The sequence below is a fragment of the Taudactylus pleione genome, unplaced genomic scaffold, assembly GCF_031769625.1.
Source record: "Taudactylus pleione unplaced genomic scaffold, aTauple2 ptg000383l, whole genome shotgun sequence".
Lineage (NCBI taxonomy): Eukaryota > Metazoa > Chordata > Amphibia > Anura > Myobatrachidae > Taudactylus > Taudactylus pleione.
The window spans coordinates 316,013-338,361 of record NW_028284784.1 but is presented as its reverse complement, the minus strand read 5'-3'; positions in this window follow the sequence as shown (position 1 = coordinate 338,361).

Below are 22,349 nucleotides of genomic sequence, written 5' to 3'. Positions count from 1 at the left end.
GACAACACGACAGCACTGCGACAACACATTAGCACTGCGACAACATGACAGCACTGCGACAACACAACAGCACTGCAACAACATGTTAGCACTGCGACAACATGACAGCACTGCAACAACATGACAGCACAGCGACAACACGACAGGACTGTGACAACATCATAGTACTGCGACAACACAACAGCACTGCGACAACACGACAGCACTGCGACAACACGACAGCACTGCTGACAACACTGCAACACTGTAGCACTACAAGAACATCATAGTATTGTGACATGACAGCACTGCCACAACACGATATCACTGCGACAACATGACAGCACTGCCACAACACGATATCTCTCCCACAACACAGTAGATCTGCTCCTTTTTGCCATTTGCCCTAGTTCCACCTTAACAAATTCACTTAATTAAGCTCATCTCCATATATCCAACAACTTCACGTCTTTCCCTGGAGTTCCCGTGCAGCTACTTATCTCTGATTTATTTTTGCCTTTCCATATAATTACCTGCAGCACCTATCACTACCTATCAGACAAATGACCTTTGTTCCGCTTTAGCTTTGTCAGACCTATAATTTATGTCCTATTTTATACATGTGAGTGCCTGGTCTGTATGTGCACTTGTGCATCGCACAGATCTATACAGGATGCTGAGAACAAATGAACATTGCGGCTGTAAATAACCTACGTAGGAAAGAAGCCATTAGACGGAAAGAAGATGTTAAATCTCCAGAGTTCCCTGTCCTGGAAAGGTCCTCGTCATCTCAGCTTCTCTAATTCATGGCCTCGGGGTTCTCAGGATAATTATGTGGCTGCTATCACTACAGCTAGGAGACACCTGAAAAGTTTAAGGGGTCTATTTACTAAGCAGTGTTAGGAGACAGAGTGAAAAGTGATAAGGCGCCAGCCAATCAGCTCCTAGCTGTCATCTCATAGGCTGTGTTTGAAAAATGACAGTTGGGAGCTGATTGGTTGGTACCTTATCACTTTTCACTCTGGCCCTGATTCAGAGCCGGACGCTCTGACAGAGCGCTCACTCTGAATCAGGGCGTCTTTTTTTTGCCACCCACAGCTAAGGCGAGCGGCCAGGAAGAAGGTCGCGATGGTCTGAGGGCCTGATTCAGACCCGGTCGCAAGTGCTGAGCACTCGCATCCGGGTCGATGTTTGCCTTTCGGGCAGCCTTATGGTGCTTCAAACAATGCAGCCCCGAGAAGCTGGTGTTAAGCGTGCACTTGCGCAGCGCCACCACCGCTCATGCGCCTGCGTCGGTCCCGACTCCTGCCAGATTCATTGAGCAGGTGTCCCGGGACCCAAGCCAGCAGCAGTGGCAGGTAAGAGGGCAGGAGCCGCTACTGAATATATGTAGCTGCTACAGGTGAGGATCACACAGGGCCGGGAAGATAATACCTACCTGGAAACTGACATTAAATAAAGTGACTAGAATAGAGATATAAATGCAAATTATAAAGGGCTGTCTTCTCACGCTGGCAATCACAGTGACATCATATAGATGTAAACAATCCAGAGCATTATCTGCAGCACTATACAACCTCCTGCAGGCGCAGGGACTAATGTATGTGCACCTTCCAGCTCATAATTTGGGTTTGAATTAGGGGTGTGCACCGGCCACTTTTCATGTTTTGTGTTTTGGTTTTGGATCTGGATCTTTCTTTGTGTTTTGGATCTGGATTGGTTTTGCCAAAACCACCCTTCCGAGTTTTGGGTTCTGGGTTTTGGATCTGTATTTTTTTGAAAAAAGACATAAAAACAGCTAAAATCACAGAATTTGTGGGATTTTCTGCTCCTATGCTATTATTAACCTCAATTTCCACTCATTTCCAGTCTATTCTGAACACCTCACACCTCACAATAGTGTTTTTAGGCCAAAAGGTTGCACCGAGGTAGCTGGATGACTATGCTAAGCGACACGAGTGGGCGGCACAAGCACGTGGCCCATCTAGGAGTGACACTGCAGTGGCAGACAGGATGGCAGTTTGAAAAACTAGGCCCCAAACTGTACATAATGCAAAGAAAAAAAAGAGGTGCAAGATGGAATTGTCCTTGGGCCCTTCCACCCACCCTTATGTTGAATAAACAGGACATGTACACTTTAACAAAGCAATCATTTCAGCGCCAGGGTCTGCCACACAACTGTGGCTGAAATGATTGGTTCGTTTGGGCCCCCACAAAACAAGCTGGCAATTAATCTGTCCCTGCACAAACTGGCTCTACGGAGGCAAGATGTCGTCCTCATCCACCGATTCCTCACCCTCTTCAGTGTTGTGTACATCCTCATCCTCACAGAGTATTAATTCGTCCCGGCTGGAATCCACAACCACAGGTCCCTCTGTGCGTTCTAGAGGCTGGTCTCCCTGGAAGAGTTGATAATTCATTTTGATGAACATCATCTTCTCCACATTTTGTGGAAGCAACCTCCTACTCCTTTCACTGACAAGGTTCCCGGCTGCACTAAACACTCTTTTGGAGTACACACTGGAGGGGGGGCAACTCAGGTAAAATAGAGCCAGTTTGTACAGGGGCCTCCAAATTGCCTCTTTTTCCTGCCAGTACAGGTACGGACTGCCTGACATTCCTACTTGGATGCTGTCACCAATGTAATCCTCCACCATTCTGTCAATGGTGACAGTATCATATGCAGTGACAGTAGAAATGTCAGAAATTGTTGCCAGGTCCTTCAGTCCGGACCATATGCTCAAACTTGGTCCTGCCTGCCCTGTATCACTGCCAGCGGGTTGCTTAGGATACCTAAGTTGTTTCCTGGCAGCCCCAGTTGCGGGAGAAAATGAAGAAGGAGCTGTTGATGTGTCATGTTCCGATTCAGCTGACAGTGTGTTCACCAGCAGGTCTTTGCACCTCTGCAGGCTTGTGTTGGCCGGAAAGAGAGACACCACATAGGCTTTAAACCTAGGATCGAGCACGGTGGCCAAAATGTAGTGGTCTGATTTCAACAGATTGACCACCCTGGAATCCTGGCAAAGCGAATGAAGGGCTTCATCCACAAGTCCCACATGCCAAAATGGTGGCCAAAATGTAGTGGTCTGATTTCAACAGATTGACCACCCTGGAATCCTGGCAAAGCTAATGAAGGGCTTCATGCCGAGCAGAATCGCTCCGTCTTAGCTCCTCCTTCACTTTCTCCAGCTGCTTCTGCAAAAGCCTGATGAGGGGAATGACCTGACTCAAGCTGGCAGTATCTGAACTGACTTCACATGTGGCAAGTTCGAAGGGCTGGAGAACGTTGAACAACACGGAAATCATTCTCCACTGCGCTTGAGTCAGGTGCATACCCCCTTCTTTGCCTATGTCATAGGTGGATGTATAGGCTTGAATGGCCTTTTGCTGCTCCTCCATCCTCTGAAGCATATAGAGGGTTGAGTTCCACGCGTCACAACCTCTTGCTTCTGGTGATGGCGGGGCAGGTTCAATAGTGTTTGCTGGCGCTCCAGTCTTTGGCATGCAGTCACTGAATGGCGAAAGTGGCCAGAAATTTTTCGGGCCACCCAAAGCATTTCTTGCACGCCCCTGTCGTTTTTCCGAATATTCTGCACCACCAAATTTATTGTGTGAGCAAAACATGGGATGTGCTGGAATTTGCCCAGATGTAATGCCCACACAATATTGGTGGCATTGTCAGATATCACAAATCCCTAGGAGAGTCTAAGTGCGGTAAACCACTGGACGATGATTTCCCTCAGTTTCTCTAAGAGGTTGTTGGCGGTGTGCCTCTTACTGAAACCGGTGATACACAGCATAGCCTGCCTTGGAATGAGCTGGTGTTTCTGAGATGCTGCTACTGTTGACGCTGCTGTTGTTGCTGCATAAGGTGATACATCTACCCAGTGGGCTGTCACAGTCATATTGTCACGGCCAGGGTATTTCAGCATAGCGCTAGGCGGGTGTTACCTGTGAGGTCGTTGTGGCGCGGGCTGTCCGGTGGCGGAGCTGGTGTCTGGCGGGGGGCTTTGGCTGCGCGCGTTGTTGTGCAGGCCTGTTGTCACTCTGTGCTGGTAAGGCCTGGCGACGTCTCCGTTCCGTTTGGCATGGGCGCCGCCATCTTGCCTTCTGGCCATGTGATGCGGCTGGCCAATCCTGGTGAGTCACATGTTCCCTCCGGCCAGTAACAGCACGGCATGGGTATTTAAGAAGGGTCAGTGCCTTCCTTCTTTGCCAGAGCAACGTGTATCTCAGCCTAGCTGAGAGGGAGTTCTCTGTGCTTATCCTGTTCCTTTGAATTTGCTGTCTGCCAGTCTGCCTGTCAGCTCCTAGCTTCCGCTGGACTACCCCGCTTCCTCCATCACCCTTGCCCATACCTGAGTGCCTGAGCCTGCTGACATCCTGCTCATTGCCTTAGTTCACTACCTGCATACCTGGCTATTATTTTCCTGCTTCACTACCTGCATACCTTGCTGATTATTTTCAGTCTCACTACCTGCACACCTGGACAGCTCTAATTGTTTCTACTTGGACATTAACCCATTACTCCCACCAAAGAACTCTTGTGCACATTTATATATTCCTGGACTTTTATTTACAGCTATAGTTTATGTCTACTCAAGCACTTATTAAATAAACCTAGTTTTTTATTCAAACCCGCTTCTGTGTTCGCTCCTGCTACCACCCCGGGACCACAAACAACCCAGAACATAACACATATAGTCCTTAGTATGCCCTGTTCCACTTGTCCACATGTCCGTGGTTAAGTGGACATTGGGTACATCCGCATTTTTTAGGACACTGAGGACACTTTTTCTGATGTTTCTGTACAGTCTCGGTATCGCCTGAAGTGAAGTGGAATCTAGACGGGATTTGGAACCGGGGACACACTACCTCCATCAATTGTCTAAATCCCACTGCACTAATGGCGGATACCGGATGCACGTCTAACACCAACATAGCAGTCAAGGCCTCAGTTATCCGTTTTACTTCAGGATGACTGCTGTCGTACTTCATCCTCCTCACTAAGGACAGTTGGAGGGTCAATTGTTTAGTAAAAGTAGTGGTGTTCCTACTTCCTCTCTGGGATGATGAATGACTCCCAGCAGCAACAGTGGCAGCAGGAGGCGTAGCAATGCAGGACCCTCCGGAGGAATCCCGGATAGGAGAGTCAGTCATGCCAGTGACATGGCGTGCAGGACTACTTCCGATCCTGACTAAGGAGGACATTTACGAGGAGGGAGTTGACGTTGTAGTTTGCAGGCGCTTGGAAACAACAGGACAACGGGATTTAGGTGTCCCTGGACTGCTTATGGTCTTTGCCAAAGTTTCTGAACTTGACAGTAACTTTTTATGAACGTGCTGCAGGTAACGTATAAGGGAGGATGTTCCTAGGTGGTTAACGTCCGTACCCCTACTTATTTCACCTTTACATATGGTACATATGGCAAGACAGTTGTTGTCTGGATTTAGCAAACAATATTGCCAGACCAAAGAGGTGGAATGTTTGGTCTTCTGTTCAGCCATGACCGTGATGGGCTTTTTCATCCCACGGACAACAACTGTCTCCCCCGGAGCCTGATTTAAACAAATCACATCACCTTCAGAATCCTCCTCGCCAACTTTCTCCTCAGCGCCAGCTACACCAGTATCCTCATACTGTTGTACTTCAACAGTGACATCTTCAATTTGCATATCAGCAAGTGGACTGTGGGTGCTCCTTTCAGCACTTGCAGAGGGCGTGCAAATGGTGGAAAGAGCCACCTCTTCCCGTCCAGTGCTGGGAAGGTCAGGCATAGCAACTGCCACCACACTTGGACTCTCCTTGGGGATTTGTGATATCTTCTTAGAACGCACAGTTCTTCGCTGTGCTTTTGCCAGCTTAACTCGTTTGATTTTTGTAGCGGGAGGAGGGCTTCCATCGTCATGTGAAGCTGAACTACTAGTCATGAACATAGGGAAAGACCTTAGCCATTCCTTGCCACTCCGTGTTGTAAATGGCATATTGGCAAGTTTACGTTTCTCCTCAGATGATTTAAATGTTTTTTTAAGGTCATTTTCCTGACCTTTTAAATTTGGTATTTTATATGCCCTCTACTATGACATTGGGCACCGACCTTGGCAGACGACGTTGATGGCATTTTATCTTCTATGTCATAACTAGTGGCATCAGCTTCAGCACTAGGAGGAAGTGGTTCTTGATCTTTCCCTCTTTTATTTTTATCGGACAAAGTTTTCTCCTCCATATATGTTATATTGATATATACGTGCGGCTAAGGTGCACACAAACACAGAAAAGAAGAATTTTAAATTTTTTTGGGAGTGCACTTTGGGGGTTGCACCACCTTTTAACAGACTTAAGACACAGCCGCACGCTTGGCTCTGCTCCTTTGTTGACGCACGTGCGGCTACAGCGCACACAATTCACAACACAGAAAAGAAGCTTTTAAAAAAAATTTCGGAGTGCACTTTGGGGGTTACACCACCCTTTAATAGACTTATGACACAGGTGAACGCTAAGCGCTGCTCCTTTGTTGATGGACATGCGGCTACATCGCACACAACTCACAACACAGAAAAGAAGCTTTTTTTATTTTTTTTGAAGTGCACTTTGGCGGTTACACCACCCTTTAACAGACGAGCCAGCCCGCCCTTTACTTATGACACAGGCGCACGCTTGGCGCTGCTCCTTTGTTGATGCACGTGGCTACTGCGCATACATTTCACATACAAACACAGAAAAAAAAGAATTGTTTATTTTTTGTGGAGCGCACTTTGGGGGTTACACCACCCTTTAACAGACTTCTGACACAGACGAACGCTTGGCACTGCTCCTTTGTTGATGGACATGCGGATATAGCACACACAATTCACAACACAGAAAAGAAGAATTTTTTATTTTTTTGAAGTGCACTTTGGGGTTACACCACCCTTTAATAGACTTATGACACAGGCGCATGTTTGGCGCTGCTTGAGCAGGTCGATGTTGCCCAAGTGCGCATGCGCACAACTGAGGCGGCTCCGTCGTGCGCATGTGCGCATGTGCGAGACGCGCATAACGACGGCCAAGCCGTCGTTATGGGTCTCGCACCAAAGGGGGCGTGCTGTCGATGTTGAGTGACAGCACACCCCCTTTGGTAGGCGTGCCGAGGGGCGTGGCTGCCCAGATGGAGGCGTTCCCATGGGAACGCATGCCGTCTGGGGCCGGCCCAACTGACATCACTAGTGATGTCAGTGGGAGTGCTTTTGGCTCTGATAGAGCCAAAAGCACTCCAGGGCTTGCGGCAGCGAGACCCTACCGCAAGGGTCTCGTCACAAGCCTGATGGTCGCGATGGTCAAGCTGTCACCCACAGCTATGCAAGTGGCCAGGAGGCCGCTCCAAAAGGTAGGAGGGACGGCCCTGATTAAGAGCGAGCGCTCTGTCAGAGCATCCGGCTCTGAATCAGGGCCACAATTCACAGAAAAGAAGAATTTTTTTTTTTTTTCAAGTGCACTTTGGGGGTTACACCACCCTTTAAGAGATGAGCCAGCCAGCCCTTTACCTATGACACAGGCGCATGCTTGGCGCTGCTACTTTGTTGATGCACGTGCAGCCACAGTGCACACAATTCACAAACACAGAAAATAATGGGGTTTTTTTGCACTTGGACAGATCACCCCCTGGACAACACTGCAGCACCCCTTTAGGACTACAGCCTTTATGGGACACTGCACAACACAGCCCAGCCAGCCCCTATAGACTTTTGGAGTGGACAGAGCCCCTATGGACAACTGACTGCACAACACAGTCCAGCCAGCCCCTATTGACAACAGCAGCACAACACAGCCCAGCCAGCCCCTATGGACTTTGGAGGAGTGGACACAGCCCCTATGGACAACACAACACAGTCAGCCCTAACTCCCACCCTCCCTCTTCACTGTCCACAGCCTGAGTGAGAAATGGCGCTGACGCGGGGACCTTTTATAGAATCCAAAACCCGCGAGATCCGGAAGGTGGGATGATGATGTTTTGCCTCGATTTCAGTTCTGAGTCAGGCGGGAAAACCCGAGCCGGACTCGGTTCCCGACTCGGATCGGGGGGGCTCGGGGGGGGTCGGATTTCAGAAATCCAAACTCGCTCATCCCTAGTTTGAACTAGAGATGTGCACCGACCCCCATGTTTTGTTTTTGGATCTACCCTGGTTTTGGATCTGGATTGGTTTTGCCAAAACCTCACCTCTGTGTTTTGTTTTCATGTTTTGGATCTGGATTTTTTCTTAAAAAATCATAAAAACAGCTAAAATCACATAAAATGGGCCTGTTTTTGTTCCTACAGTGTAGTTAACCTCAATAACATTTATTTCCAGTAATTTCCAATCAATTTTGACCACCTCACAATATTATTTGCTTAATCTAGTTAAGGCCAAAAGGTTGCATCCAGCTAGCTGGCTGACTAAGCTAAGTGACACAGTGGGTGGCACTAACATGTGGCACTTCAGTTTCTAATATCCAACACGGATACAGTGTGTTATATAGTCTGGGATGGATACACCAATAGTGTCCTTACTGTGACAGCAGTGTCGGCAGAGCGGAGTTGCTGACGGTATCCTCAGTACATGGAATGGCAGTGCTGCTGTACTGGCAGTGCCCTCAGTGAAGGGTACCGGTGATGTCGGCAGTGCGGGAATGCCATCGGTGTCTTTAGTGCAGGTTTGCTGGCTGTGTCGGCAGTGCGGGGGTGCCAGCGGTGTCTCTTAGTGCAGGTTTGCTGGCTGTGTCGGCAGTGTCGGGGTGCCAGCGGTGTCTTTAGTGCAGGTTTGCTGGCAGTGTCGGCAGTGCGGGAGTGCCCTCAGTGCAGGTTTGCTGTGTCCGCAGTGCAGGGGTGTTCTCAATGCAGAGTGCCGGCGGTGTCGGCAGAGCGGGGGTGCCAGCGATGTCCTCAGTGCAGGTTTGCTGACTGTGTCGGCAGTGCAGGGGTGCTGGTAGTGTCCTCACTGTGGGAGTGTCGGGAGTGTGGGGGTCGCTGACGGTTTCCTCAGTACGTTGAGCAGCAGTGCAGGAATATTGGCAGCAGTGGGGGATGCTGCCAGTGGGTGTGCCGGCGGTGTCGGTGGCGGGGGGTGCTGGCAGTGTCAGGTGGCATGGGATGGTGGGCTATATCTTTTTTCCCTCCCTTGTGTTTTTAATGGGCTTAACGCTGATTGGCTGAGAGCCGTGACAGACGTCTCTCTCAGCCAATCAGCGTTAAGCCCGCTGAAAACAAAACGGGAATGCCTACCGTCTGGGGCTGGCCCCACTGACATCACTAGTGATGTTAGTGGGAGTGATTTTGGCTCTGATAGAGCCAAAATCACTCCAGGGCTTGCGGCAGCGAGACCCTACCGCAGGGTCTCGTCGCAAGCCCGATGGTCCATCATCATGGACACTCGCATAAGCTGTGGGTGGTAACCCACAGCTATGCGAGCGTCCAAAAAGCCGCTCCAAATTTAACTAGGACGGCCCTGATTCAGAGTGAGCGCTCTGGTCAGAGCGTCCGGCTCTGAATCAGGGCCTGAAACCGCACATCTCTAGTTCTGTATAGCATATTGGCATATTGAAGAATAGCTTCATGTGTGTTATGTTATAAGGTGCTGGATAAATTGGTGAACATGAAATGTAATCAAATAGTGCAGATAATATATTTGTGTTGAATTCTATATTTGTATTTAATACCTATAACTGACTTAAATCTATAGACTAAGGGCCTCAGGGCCTGATTCAGAGCCGGACGCTCTGACAAGAGCGCTCGCTCTGAATCAGGGCCCTCCTACCTAAAGTCACCCCCACACACTGCAATTACCCCCACACACCCAACACTGCAGTCACTCCCCCACTGCAGTCACCCCCACACACCACTCACTGAAGTCACCCCCACACACCACTCACTGCAGTCACTCCCACACACCCCACACTGCAGTCACCCCCACACACCCCAAACTGCAGTCACCCTCCCAATGCAGTCATCCCCACACATGTTACTGCATGTGATATATCTGCTGTCACCCCACACCCCCCACACTTTACATTGCTCATCTCTGTGTTACCTGGGGAAGCGATGTTACTGTGTGTGATATATCTGCTGTCACCCCACACACCCCACACGTTACATTGCTCATCTCTGTGTTACCTGGGGAAGCGATGTTACTGTATGTGATATATCTGCTGTCACCCCACACACCCCACACGTTACATTGCTCATCTCTGTGTTACCTGGGGAAGCGATGTTACTGCATGTGATATATCTGCTGTCACCCCCCACACACACCACACTTTGCATTGCTCATCTCTGTGTTACCTGGGGAAGTGATGTTACTACATGTGATATATCTGCTGTCACCCCACACCCCCCACACTTTACATTGCTCATCTCTGTGTTACCTGGGGAAGCGATGTTACTGTATGTGATATATCTGCTGTCACCCTACACACCCCACACGTTACATTGCTCATCTCTGTGTTACCTGGGGAAGCGATGTTACTGCATGTGATATATCTGCTGTCACCCCCCACACACCCCACACTTTGCATTGCTCATCTCTGTGTTACCTGGGGAAGTGATGTTACTACATGTGATATATCTGCTGTCACCCCACACACCCCACACTTTACATTGCTCATCCCTGTGTTACCTGGGGAAGTGATGTTACTGCATGTGATATATCTGCTGTCACCCCACACCCCCCACACTTTACATTGCTCATCTCTGTGTTACCTGGGGAAGCGATGTTACTGTATGTGATATATCTGCTGTCACCCCACACACCCCACACGTTACATTGCTCATCTCTGTGTTACCTGGGGAAGTGATGTTACTACATGTGATATATCTGCTGTCACCCCACACACCCCACACATTGCATTGCTCATCTCTGTGTTACCTGGGGAAGCGATGTTACTGTATGTGATATATCTGCTGTCACCCCACACACCCCACAAGTTACATTGCTCATCTCTGTGTTACCTGGGGAAGCGATGTTACTGCATGTGATATATCTGCTGTCACCCCCCACACACCCCACACTTTACATTGGTCATCTCTGTGTTACCTGGGGAAGCGATGTTACTACATGTGATATATCTGCTGTCACCCCACACACCCCACACTTTACATTGCTCATCTCTGTGTTACCTGGGGAAGTGATGTTACTGCATGTGATATATCTGCTGTGATCCCACACACCCCACATTTTACATTGCTCATCTCTGTGTTACCTGGGGAAGTGATGTTACTGCATGTGATATATCTGCTGTCACCCCCCACACCCCCCCACCACTTTACATTGCACATCTCTGTGTTACCTGGGGAAGAGATGTTACTGCATGTGATATATCTGCTGTCACCCCACACACCCCACATTTTACATTACACATCTCTGTGTTACCTGGGGAAGTGATGTTACTGCTTGTGATATATCTGCTGTCACCCCACACACCCCACACTTTACATTGCACATCTCTGTTTTACCTGGGGAAGCGATGTTACTGCTTGTGATATATCTGCTGTGATCCCACACACCCCACACTTTGCATTGCACATCTCTGTTTTACCTGGGGAAGCGATGTTACTGCATGTGATATATCTGCTGTCACCCCACACACCCCACACTTTACATTGCACATCTCTGTGTTACCTGGGGAAGTGATGTTACTACATGTGATATATCTGCTGTCACCCCACACACCCCACACTTTACATTGCACATCTCTGTGTTACCTGGGGAAGTGATGTTACTGCATGTGATATATCTGCTGTCACCCCACACTTTACATTGCTCATCTCTGTGTTACCTGGGGAAGCGATGTTACTGCATGTGATATATCTGCTGTCACCCCACACACCCCACACTTTACATTGCACATCTCTGTGTTACCTGGGGAAGTGATGTTACTGCATGTGATATATCTGCTGTCACCCCACACCCCCCACACTTTACATTGCTCATCTCTGTGTTACCTGGGGAAGCGATGTTACTGTATGTGATATATCTGCTGTCACCCCACACACCCCACACGTTGCATTGCTCATCTCTGTGTTACCTGGGGAAGCGATGTTACTGCATGTGATATATCTGCTGTCACCCCACACACCCCACACTTTACATTGCACATCTCTGTGTTACCTGGGGAAGCGATGTTACTGCATGTGATATATCTGCTGTCACCCCACACACCCCACACTTTACATTGCACATCTCTGTGTTACCTGGGGAAGCGATGTTACTGCATGTGATATATCTGCTGTCACCCCACACACCCCACACTTTACATTGCTCATCTCTGTGTTACCTGGGGAAGCGATGTTACTGTATGTGATATATCTGCTGTCACCCCACACACCCCACACTTTACATTGCTCATCTCTGTGTTACCTGGGGAAGCGATTTTACTGCATGTGACATATCTGCTGTCACCCCACACACCCCACAAATTGCATTGCTCATCTCTGTGTTACCTGGGGAAGTGGTTACTGCATGTGATATATCTGCTGTCACCCCACACACCCCACACTTTACATTGCTCATCTCTGTGTTACCTGGGGAAGTGATGTTACTGCATGTGATATATCTGCTGTCACCCCACACTTTACATTGCTCATCTCTGTGTTACCTGGGGAAGTGATGTTACTGCATGTGATATATCTGCTGTCACCTCACACCCCCCACACTTTACATTGCTCATCTCTGTGTTACCTGGGGAAGCGATGTTACTGTATGTGATATATCTGCTGTCACCCCACACACCCCACACGTTGCATTGCTCATCTCTGTGTTACCTGGGGAAGCGATGTTACTGCATGTGATATATCTGCTGTCACCCCACACACCCCACACTTTACATTGCACATCTCTGTGTTACCTGGGGAAGCGATGTTACTGCATGTGATATATCTGCTGTCACCCCAAACACCCCACACTTTACATTGCACATCTCTGTGTTACCTGGGGAAGCGATGTTACTGCATGTGATATATCTGCTGTCACCCCACACACCCCACACTTTACATTGCTCATCTCTGTGTTACCTGGGGAAGCGATGTTACTGTATGTGATATATCTGCTGTCACCCCACACACCCCACACTTTACATTGCTCATCTCTGTGTTACCTGGGGAAGCGATTTTACTGCATGTGACATATCTGCTGTCACCCCACACACCCCACAAATTGCATTGCTCATCTCTGTGTTACCTGGGGAAGTGGTTACTGCATGTGATATATCTGCTGTCACCCCACACACCCCACACTTTACATTGCTCATCTCTGTGTTACCTGGGGAAGTGATGTTACTGCATGTGATATATCTGCTGTCACCCCACACTTTACATTGCTCATCTCTGTGTTGCCTGGGGAAGTGATGTTACTGCATGTGATATATCTGCTGTCACCCCACACACCCCACACATTGCATTGCTCATCTCTGTGTTACCTGGGGAAGTGATGTTACTGCATGTGATATATCTGCTGTCACCCCACACACCCCACACTTTGCATTGCTCATCTCTGTGTTACCTGGGGATGATGTTACTGCATGTGATATATCTGCTGTCACCCCACACTTTACATTGTTCATCTCTGTGTTACCTGGGGAAGTGATGTTACTGCATGTGCTATATCTGCTGTCACCCAACACAAACCTCATTTTACATTGCACATCTCTGTGTTACCTGGGGAAGTGATGTTACTGCATATGATATATCTGCTGTCACCCCACACACCCCACACTATGCATTGCACATCTCTGTGTTACCTGGGGAAGTGATGATACTGCATGTGATATATCTGCTGTCACCCCCCACACACCCCACACTTTACATTGCACATCTCTGTGTTACCTAGGGAAGTGATGTTACTGCATGTGATATATCTGCTGTCACCCCACACACCCCACACTTTACATTGCTCATCTCTGTGTTACCTGGGAAAGTGAAGTTACTACATGTGATATATCTGCTGTCACCCCACACACCCCACACTTTACATTGCTCATCTCTGTGTTACCTGGGGAAGCGATGTTACTGCATGTGATATATCTGCTGTCACCCCACACACCCCACACTTTACATTGCACATCTGTGTTACCTGGGGAAGCGATGTTACTGCATGTGATATATCTGCTGTCACCCCACACACCCCACACTTTACATTGCTCATCTCTGTGTTACCTGGGGAAGCGATGTTACTGTATGTGATATATCTGCTGTCACCCCACACTTTACATTGCTCATCTCTGTGTTGCCTGGGGAAGTGATGTTACTGCATGTGATATATCTGCTGTCACCCCACACACCCCACACATTGCATTGCTCATCTCTGTGTTACCTGGGGAAGTGATGTTACTGCATGTGATATATCTGCTGTCACCCCACACTTTACATTGTTCATCTCTGTGTTACCTGGGGAAGTGATGTTACTGCATGTGCTATATCTGCTGTCACCCCACACTTTACATTGTTCATCTCTGTGTTACCTGGGGAAGTGATGTTACTGCATGTGCTATATCTGCTGTCACCCAACACAAACCTCATTTTACATTGCACATCTCTGTGTTACCTTGGGAAGTGATGTTACTGCATGTGATATATCTGCTGTCACCCCCCACACCCCACACTATGCATTGCACATCTCTGTGTTACCTGGGGAAGTGATTTTACTGCATGTGATATATCTGCTGTCACCCCACACTTTACATTGCACATCTCTGTGTTACCTGGGGAAGTGATGTTACTACATGTGACATATCTGCTGTCACCCCAAACACCCCACACTTTACATTGCTCATCTCTGTGTTACCTGGGGAAGTGATGTTACTGCATGTGAAATATCTGCGGTCACCCCACACACCACACATTTTGCATTGCTCATCTCTGTGTTACCTGAGGAAGTGATGTTACTGCATGTGATATATCTGCTGTCACCCCACACCCCCCCCCCACTTTACATTGCTCATCTGTGTAACCTGGGGTAGTGATGTTACTGCACGTGATATATCTGCTGTGATCCCACACACCCAACATTTTACATTACACATCTCTGTGTTACCTGGGGAAGTGATGTTACTATATGTGATATATCTGCTGTCACCCCACACACCCCACACTTTGCATTGCACATCTCTGTTTTACCTGGGGAAGCGATGTTACTGCATGTGATATATCTGCTGTCACCCCACACTTTGCATTGCTCATCTCTGTGTTACCTGGGAAAGTGAAGTTACTACATGTGATATATCTGCAGTCACCCCACACACCCCACACTTTACATTGCTCATCTCTGTGTTACCTGGGAAAGTGATGTTACTGCATGTGATATATCTGCTGTCACCCCCACACACCCCCAACTTTACTTTGCACATCTCTGTGTTACCTGGGGGAGTGATGTTACTGCATGTGATATATCTGCTGTCACCCCACACAGTCCACATTTTACATTGCTCATCTCTGTGTTACCTGGGGAAGTGATGTTGCTGCATGTGATATATCTGCTGTCACCCCCCACACACCCCACACTTTACATTGCACATCTCTGTGTTACCTGGGGAAGTGATGTTACTACATGTGATATATCTGCTGTCACCCCACAAACCCCAAACTTTACATTGCACATCTCTGTGTTACCTGGGGGAGTGATGTTACTGCATGTGATATATCTGCTGTCACCCCACACACCCCAAACTTTACGTTGCTCATCTCTGTGTTACCTGGGGAAGTCATGTTGCTGCATGTGATATATCTGCTGTCACCCCCCACACACCCCACACTTTACATTGCACATCTCTGTGTTACCTGGGGAAGTGATGTTGCTGCATGTGATATATCTGCTGTCACCCCACACACCCTAAACTATACATTGCTCATCTCTGTGTTACCTGGGGAAGTCATGTTGCTGCATGTGATATATCTGCTGTCACCCCACACCTCAAACTTTACATTACACATCTCTGTGTTACCTGGGGAAGTGATGTTGCTGCATGTGATATATCTGTTGTCACCCCACACCCCCCAAACTTTACATTGCTCATCTCTGTGTTACCTGGGAAAGTGAAGTTACTACATGTGATATATCTGCTGTCACCACACACACCACACTTTACATTGCTCATCTCTGTGTTACCTGGGGAAGCGATGTTACTGCATGTGATATATCTGCTGTCACCCCACACTTTACATTGCACATCTCTGTGTTACCTGGGGAAGCGATGTTACTGCATGTGAAAAATCTGCTGTCACCCCACACACCCCACACTTTACATTGCACATCTCTGTGTTACCTGGGGAAGTGATGTTACTGCATGTGATATATCTGCTGTCACCCCACACACCCCACACTTTACATTGCACATCTCTGTGTTACCTGGGGAAGCGATGTTACTGCATGTGATAAATCTGCTGTCACCCCACACACCCCACACTTTACATTGCACATCTCTGTGTTACCTGGGGAAGTGATGTTACTGCATGTGATATATCTGCTGTCACCCCACACACCCCACACTTTACATTGCACATCTCTGTGTTACCTGGGGAAGCGATGTTACTGCATGTGATATATCTGCTGTCACCCCACACACCCCACACTTTACATTGCACATCTCTGTGTTACCTGGGGAAGCGATGTTACTGCATGTGATAAATCTGCTGTCACCCCACACACCCCACACTTTACATTGCTCATCTCTGTGTTACCTGGGGAAGCGATGTTACTGTATGTGATATATCTGCTGTCACCCCACACACCACACACTTTACATTGCTCATCTCTGTGTTACCTGGGGAAGCGATGTTACTGCATGTGACATATCTGCTGTCACCCCACACACCCCACAAATTGCATTGCTCATCTCTGTGTTACCTGGGGAAGTGGTTACTGCATGTGATATATCTGCTGTCACCCCACACACCCCACACTTTACATTGCTCATCTCTGTGTTACCTGGGGAAGTGATGTTACTGCATGTGATATATCTGCTGTCACCCCACACTTTACATTGCTCATCTCTGTGTTACCTGGGCAAGTGATGTTACTGCATGTGATATATCTGCTGTCACCCCACACACCCCACAGATTGCATTGCTCATCTCTGTGTTACCTGGGGAAGTGATGTTACTGCATGTGATATATCTGCTGTCACCCCACACTTTGCATTGCTCATCTCTGTGTTACCTGGGGAATGATGTTACTGCATGCGATATATCAGCTGTCACCCCACACACACCACACTTTACATTGCACATCTCTGTGTTACCTGGGGAAGTGATGTTACTGCATGTGATATATCTGCTGTCACCCCCCACACCCCACTCTTTGCATTACTCATCTCTGTGTTACCTGGGGAAGTGATGTTACTGCATGTGATATATCTGCTGTCACCCCACATACCCCACACTTTACATTGCTCATCTCTGTGTTACCTGGGGAAGCGATGTTACTGTATGTGATATATCTGCTGTCACCCCACACACCCCACACTTTACATTGCACATCTCTGTGTTACCTGGGGAAGTGATGTTACTGCATGTGATATATCTGCTGTCACCCCACACACCCCACACTTTACATTGCTCATCTCTGTGTTACCTGGGGAAGCGATTTTACTGCATGTGACATATCTGCTGTCACCCCACACTTTACATTGCTCATCTCTGTGTTACCTGGGGAAGTGATGTTACTGCATGTGATATATCTGCTGTCACCCCACACACCCCACACTTTACATTGCTCATCTCTGTGTTACCTGGGGAAGCGATTTTACTGCATGTGACATATCTGCTGTCACCCCACACTTTACATTGTTCATCTCTGTGTTACCTGGGGAAGTGATGTTACTGTATGTGATATATCTGCTGTCACCCAACACAAACCTCATTTTACATTGCACATCTCTGTGTTACCTTGGGAAGTGATGTTACTGCATGTGATATATCTGCTGTCACCCCACACTTTACATTGCTCCTCTCTGTGTTACCTGGGAAAGTGAAGTTACTACATGTGATATATCTGCTGTAACCCCACACACCCCACACTTTACATTGCTCATCTCTGTGTTACCTGGGGAAGTGATGTTACTGCATGTGATATATCTGCTGTCACCCCCACACACCCCCAACTTTACATTGCACATCTCTGTGTTACCTGGGGGAGTGATGTTACTGCATGTGATATATCTGCTGTCACCCCACACACCCCACATTTTACATTGCTCATCTCTGTGTTACCTGGGGAAGTGATGTTGCTGCATGTGATATATCTGCTGTCACCCCCCACACACCCCACATTTTACATTGCTCATCTCTGTGTTACCTGGGGAAGTGATGTTACTACATGTGATATATCTGCTGTCACCCCCCACACACCCCACACTTTACATTGCACATCTCTGTGTTACCTGGGGAAGTCATGTTGCTGCATGTGATATATCTGCTGTCACCCCCCACACACCCCACACTTTACATTGCACATCTCTGTGTTACCTGGGGAAGTGATGTAACTACATGTGATATATCTGCTGTCACCCCACACACCCCAAACTTTACATTACACATCTCTGTGTTACCTGGGGAAGAGATGTTGCTGCATGTGATATATCTGTTGTCACCCCACACCCCCCAAACTTTACATTGCTCATCTCTGTGTTACCTGGGAAAGTGAAGTTACTACATGTGATATATCTGCTGTCACCACACACACCAAACTTTACATTGCACATCTCTGTGTTACCTGGGGAAGTGATGTTAATGCATGTGATATATCTGCTGTCACACCATACACCCCACACTTTACATTGCTCATCTCTGTGTTACCTGGGGAAGCGATGTTACTGTACGTGATATATCTGCTGTCACCCCACACACACCCCACAGTTTACATTGCTCATCTCTGTGTTACCTGGGGAAGTGGTTACTGCATGTGATATATCTGCTGTCACACCATACACCCCACACTTTACATTGCTCATCTCTGTGTTACCTGGGGAAGCGATGTTACTGTACGTGATATATCTGCTGTCACCCCACACACTTTACATTGCTCATCTCTGAGTTACCTGGGGAATGATGTTACTGCATGCGATATATCAGCTGTCACCCCACACACACCACACTTTACATTGCACATCTCTGTGTTACCCGGGGAAGTGATGTTACTGCATGTGATATATCTGCTGTCACCCCACACTTTACATTGCTCATCTCTGTGTTACCTGGGGGAGTGATGTTACTGCATGTGATAAATCTGCTGTCACCCCACACACCCCACACTTTACATTGCTCATCTCTGTGTTACCTGGGGAAGCGATGTTACTGTATGTGATATATCTGCTGTCACCCCACACACCACACACTTTACATTGCTCATCTCTGAGTTACCTGGGGAAGTGATGTTACTGCATGTGACATATCTGCTGTCACCCCACACACCCCACACTTTACATTGCTCATCTCTGTGTTACCTGGGGAAGTGATGATACTGCATGTGATATATCTGCTGTCACCCCACACTTTACATTGCTCATCTCTGTGTTACCTGGGGAAGTGATGTTACTGCATGTGATATATCTGCTGTCACCCCACACACCCCACAGATTGCATTGCTCATCTCCGTGTTACCTGGGGAAGTGGTTACTGCATGTGATATATCTGCTGTCACCCCACACACCCCACACTTTACATTGCTCATCTCTGTGTTACCTGGGGAAGTGATGATACTGCATGTGATATATCTGCTGTCACCCCACACTTTACATTGCTCATCTCTGTGTTACTTGGGGAAGTGATGTTACTGCATGTGATATATCTGCTGTCACCCCACACACCCCACAGATTGCATTGCTCATCTCCGTGTTACCTGGGGAAGTGATGTTACTGCATGTGATATATCTGCTGTCACCCCACACACCCCACACTTTACACTGCTCATCTCTGTGTTACCTGGGGAAGTGATGTTACTGCATGTGATATATCTGCTGTCACCCCACACTTTGCATTGCTCATCTCTGTGTTACCTGGGGAAGTGATGTTACTGCATGTGATATATCAGCTGTCACCCCACACACACCACACTTTACATTGCACATCTCTGTGTTACCTGGGGAAGTGATGTTACTGCATGTGATATATCTGCTGTCACCCCCCACACCCCACTCTTTGCATTGCTCATCTCTGTGTTACCTGGGGAAGTGATGTTACTGCATGTGATATATCTGCTGTCACCCCACATACCCCACACTTTACATTGCTCATCTCTGTGTTACTTGGGAAAGTGATGTTACTACATGTGACATGTCTGCTGTCACCCCACACACCACACACTTTACATTGCTCATCTCTGTGTTACCTGGGGAAGTGATGTTACTGTATGTGATATATCTGCTGTCACCCCACACACCCCAAATGTTGCATTGCTCATCTCTGTGTTACCTGAGGAAGTGATGTTACTGCATGTGATATATCTGCTGTCACCCCACACCCCCCCGCACTTTACATTGCTCATCTGTGTTACCTGGGGTAGTGTTGTTACTGCATGTGATATATCTGCTGTCCACCCACACTTTGCATTGCTCATCTCTGTGTTACCTGGGGAAGTGATGTTACTGCATGTGATATATCTGCTGTCACCCCACACACCCCACACTTTGCATTGCACATCTCTGTGTTACCTGGGGGAGTGATGTTACTGCATGTGATATATCTGCTATCACCCCACACACCCCACACTTTATATTGCACATCTCTGTGTTACCTGGGGAAGTGATGTTACTGCATGTGATATATCTGCTGTCACCCCACACACCCCACATTTTACATTGCTCATCTCTGTGTTACCTGGGGAAGCGATGTTACTGCATGTGATATATCTGCTGTCACCCCACACACCCCACATTTTACATTGCTCATCTCTGTGTTACCTGGGGAAGCGATGTTACTGCATGTGATATATCTGCTGTCACCCCACACACCCCACACTTTACATTGCACATCTCTGTGTTACCTGGGGAAGTGATGTTACTGCATGTGATATATCTGCTGTCACCCCCCACACACCCCACACTTTACATTGCACATCTCTGTGTTACTTGGGAAAGAGATGTTACTACATGTGACATATCTGCTGTAACCCCACACACCCCACACTTTACATTTCTCATCTCTGTGTTACCTGGGGGAGTGAAGTTGCCGCATGTGATATATCTGCTGTCACCCCCCACACCCCACACTTTACATTGCACATCTCTGTGTTACCTGCGGAAGTGATGTTACTGCATGTGATATATCTGCTGTCACCCCACACCCCCCACACTTTACATTGCTCATCTCTGTGTTACCTTGGGAAGCGATGTTACTGCATGTGATATATCTGCTGTCACCCCCCACACTTTACATTGCTCATCTCTGTGTTACCTGGGGAAGCGATGTTACTGCATGTGATATATCTGCTGTCACCCCACACATTGCATTGCTCATCTCTGTGTTACCTGGGGAAGTGGTTACTGCATGTGATATATCTGCTGTCACCCCACACACCCCACACTTTACATTGCTCATCTCTGTGTTACCTGGGGGAGTGATGTTACTGCATGTGATATATCTGCTGTCACCACACACACCCACACTTTACATTGCTCATCTCTGTGTTTCCTGGGGAAGCGATGTTACTGCATGTGATATATCTGCTGTCACCACACACACCCCACATTTTACATTGCTCATCTCTGTGTTACCTGGGGAAGCGATGTTACTGCATGTTATATATCTGCTGTCACCCCACACACCCCACATTTTACATTGCTCATCTCTGTGTTACCTGGGGAAGCGATGTTACTGCATGTGATATATCTGCTGTCACCCCACACACCCAACACTTTACATTGCTCATCTCTGTGTTACCAGGGGAAGTGATGTTACTGCATGTGATATATGTGCTGTCACCCCCCACACACCCCACACTTTACATTGCACATCTCTGTGTTACCTGGGGAAGTGATGTTACTGCATGTGATATATCTGCTGTCACCCCCCACACACCCCACACTTTACATTGCACATCTCTGTGTTACCTGGGGAAGTGATGTTACTGCATGTGATATATCTGCTGTCACCCCCCACACACCCCACACTTTACATTGTACATCTCTGTGTTACCTGGGGAAGTGATGTTACTGCATATGATATATCTGCTGTCACCCCCCACACACCCCACACTTTATATTGCACATCTCTGTGTTACCTGAGGAAGTGATGTTACTGCATGTGCTATATCTGCTGTCACCACACACACCCCACACTTTCCATCGCACATCTCTGTGTTACCTGGGGAAGTGATGTTACTGCATGTGATATATCTGCTGTCACCCCACACACCCCACACTTTACATTGCT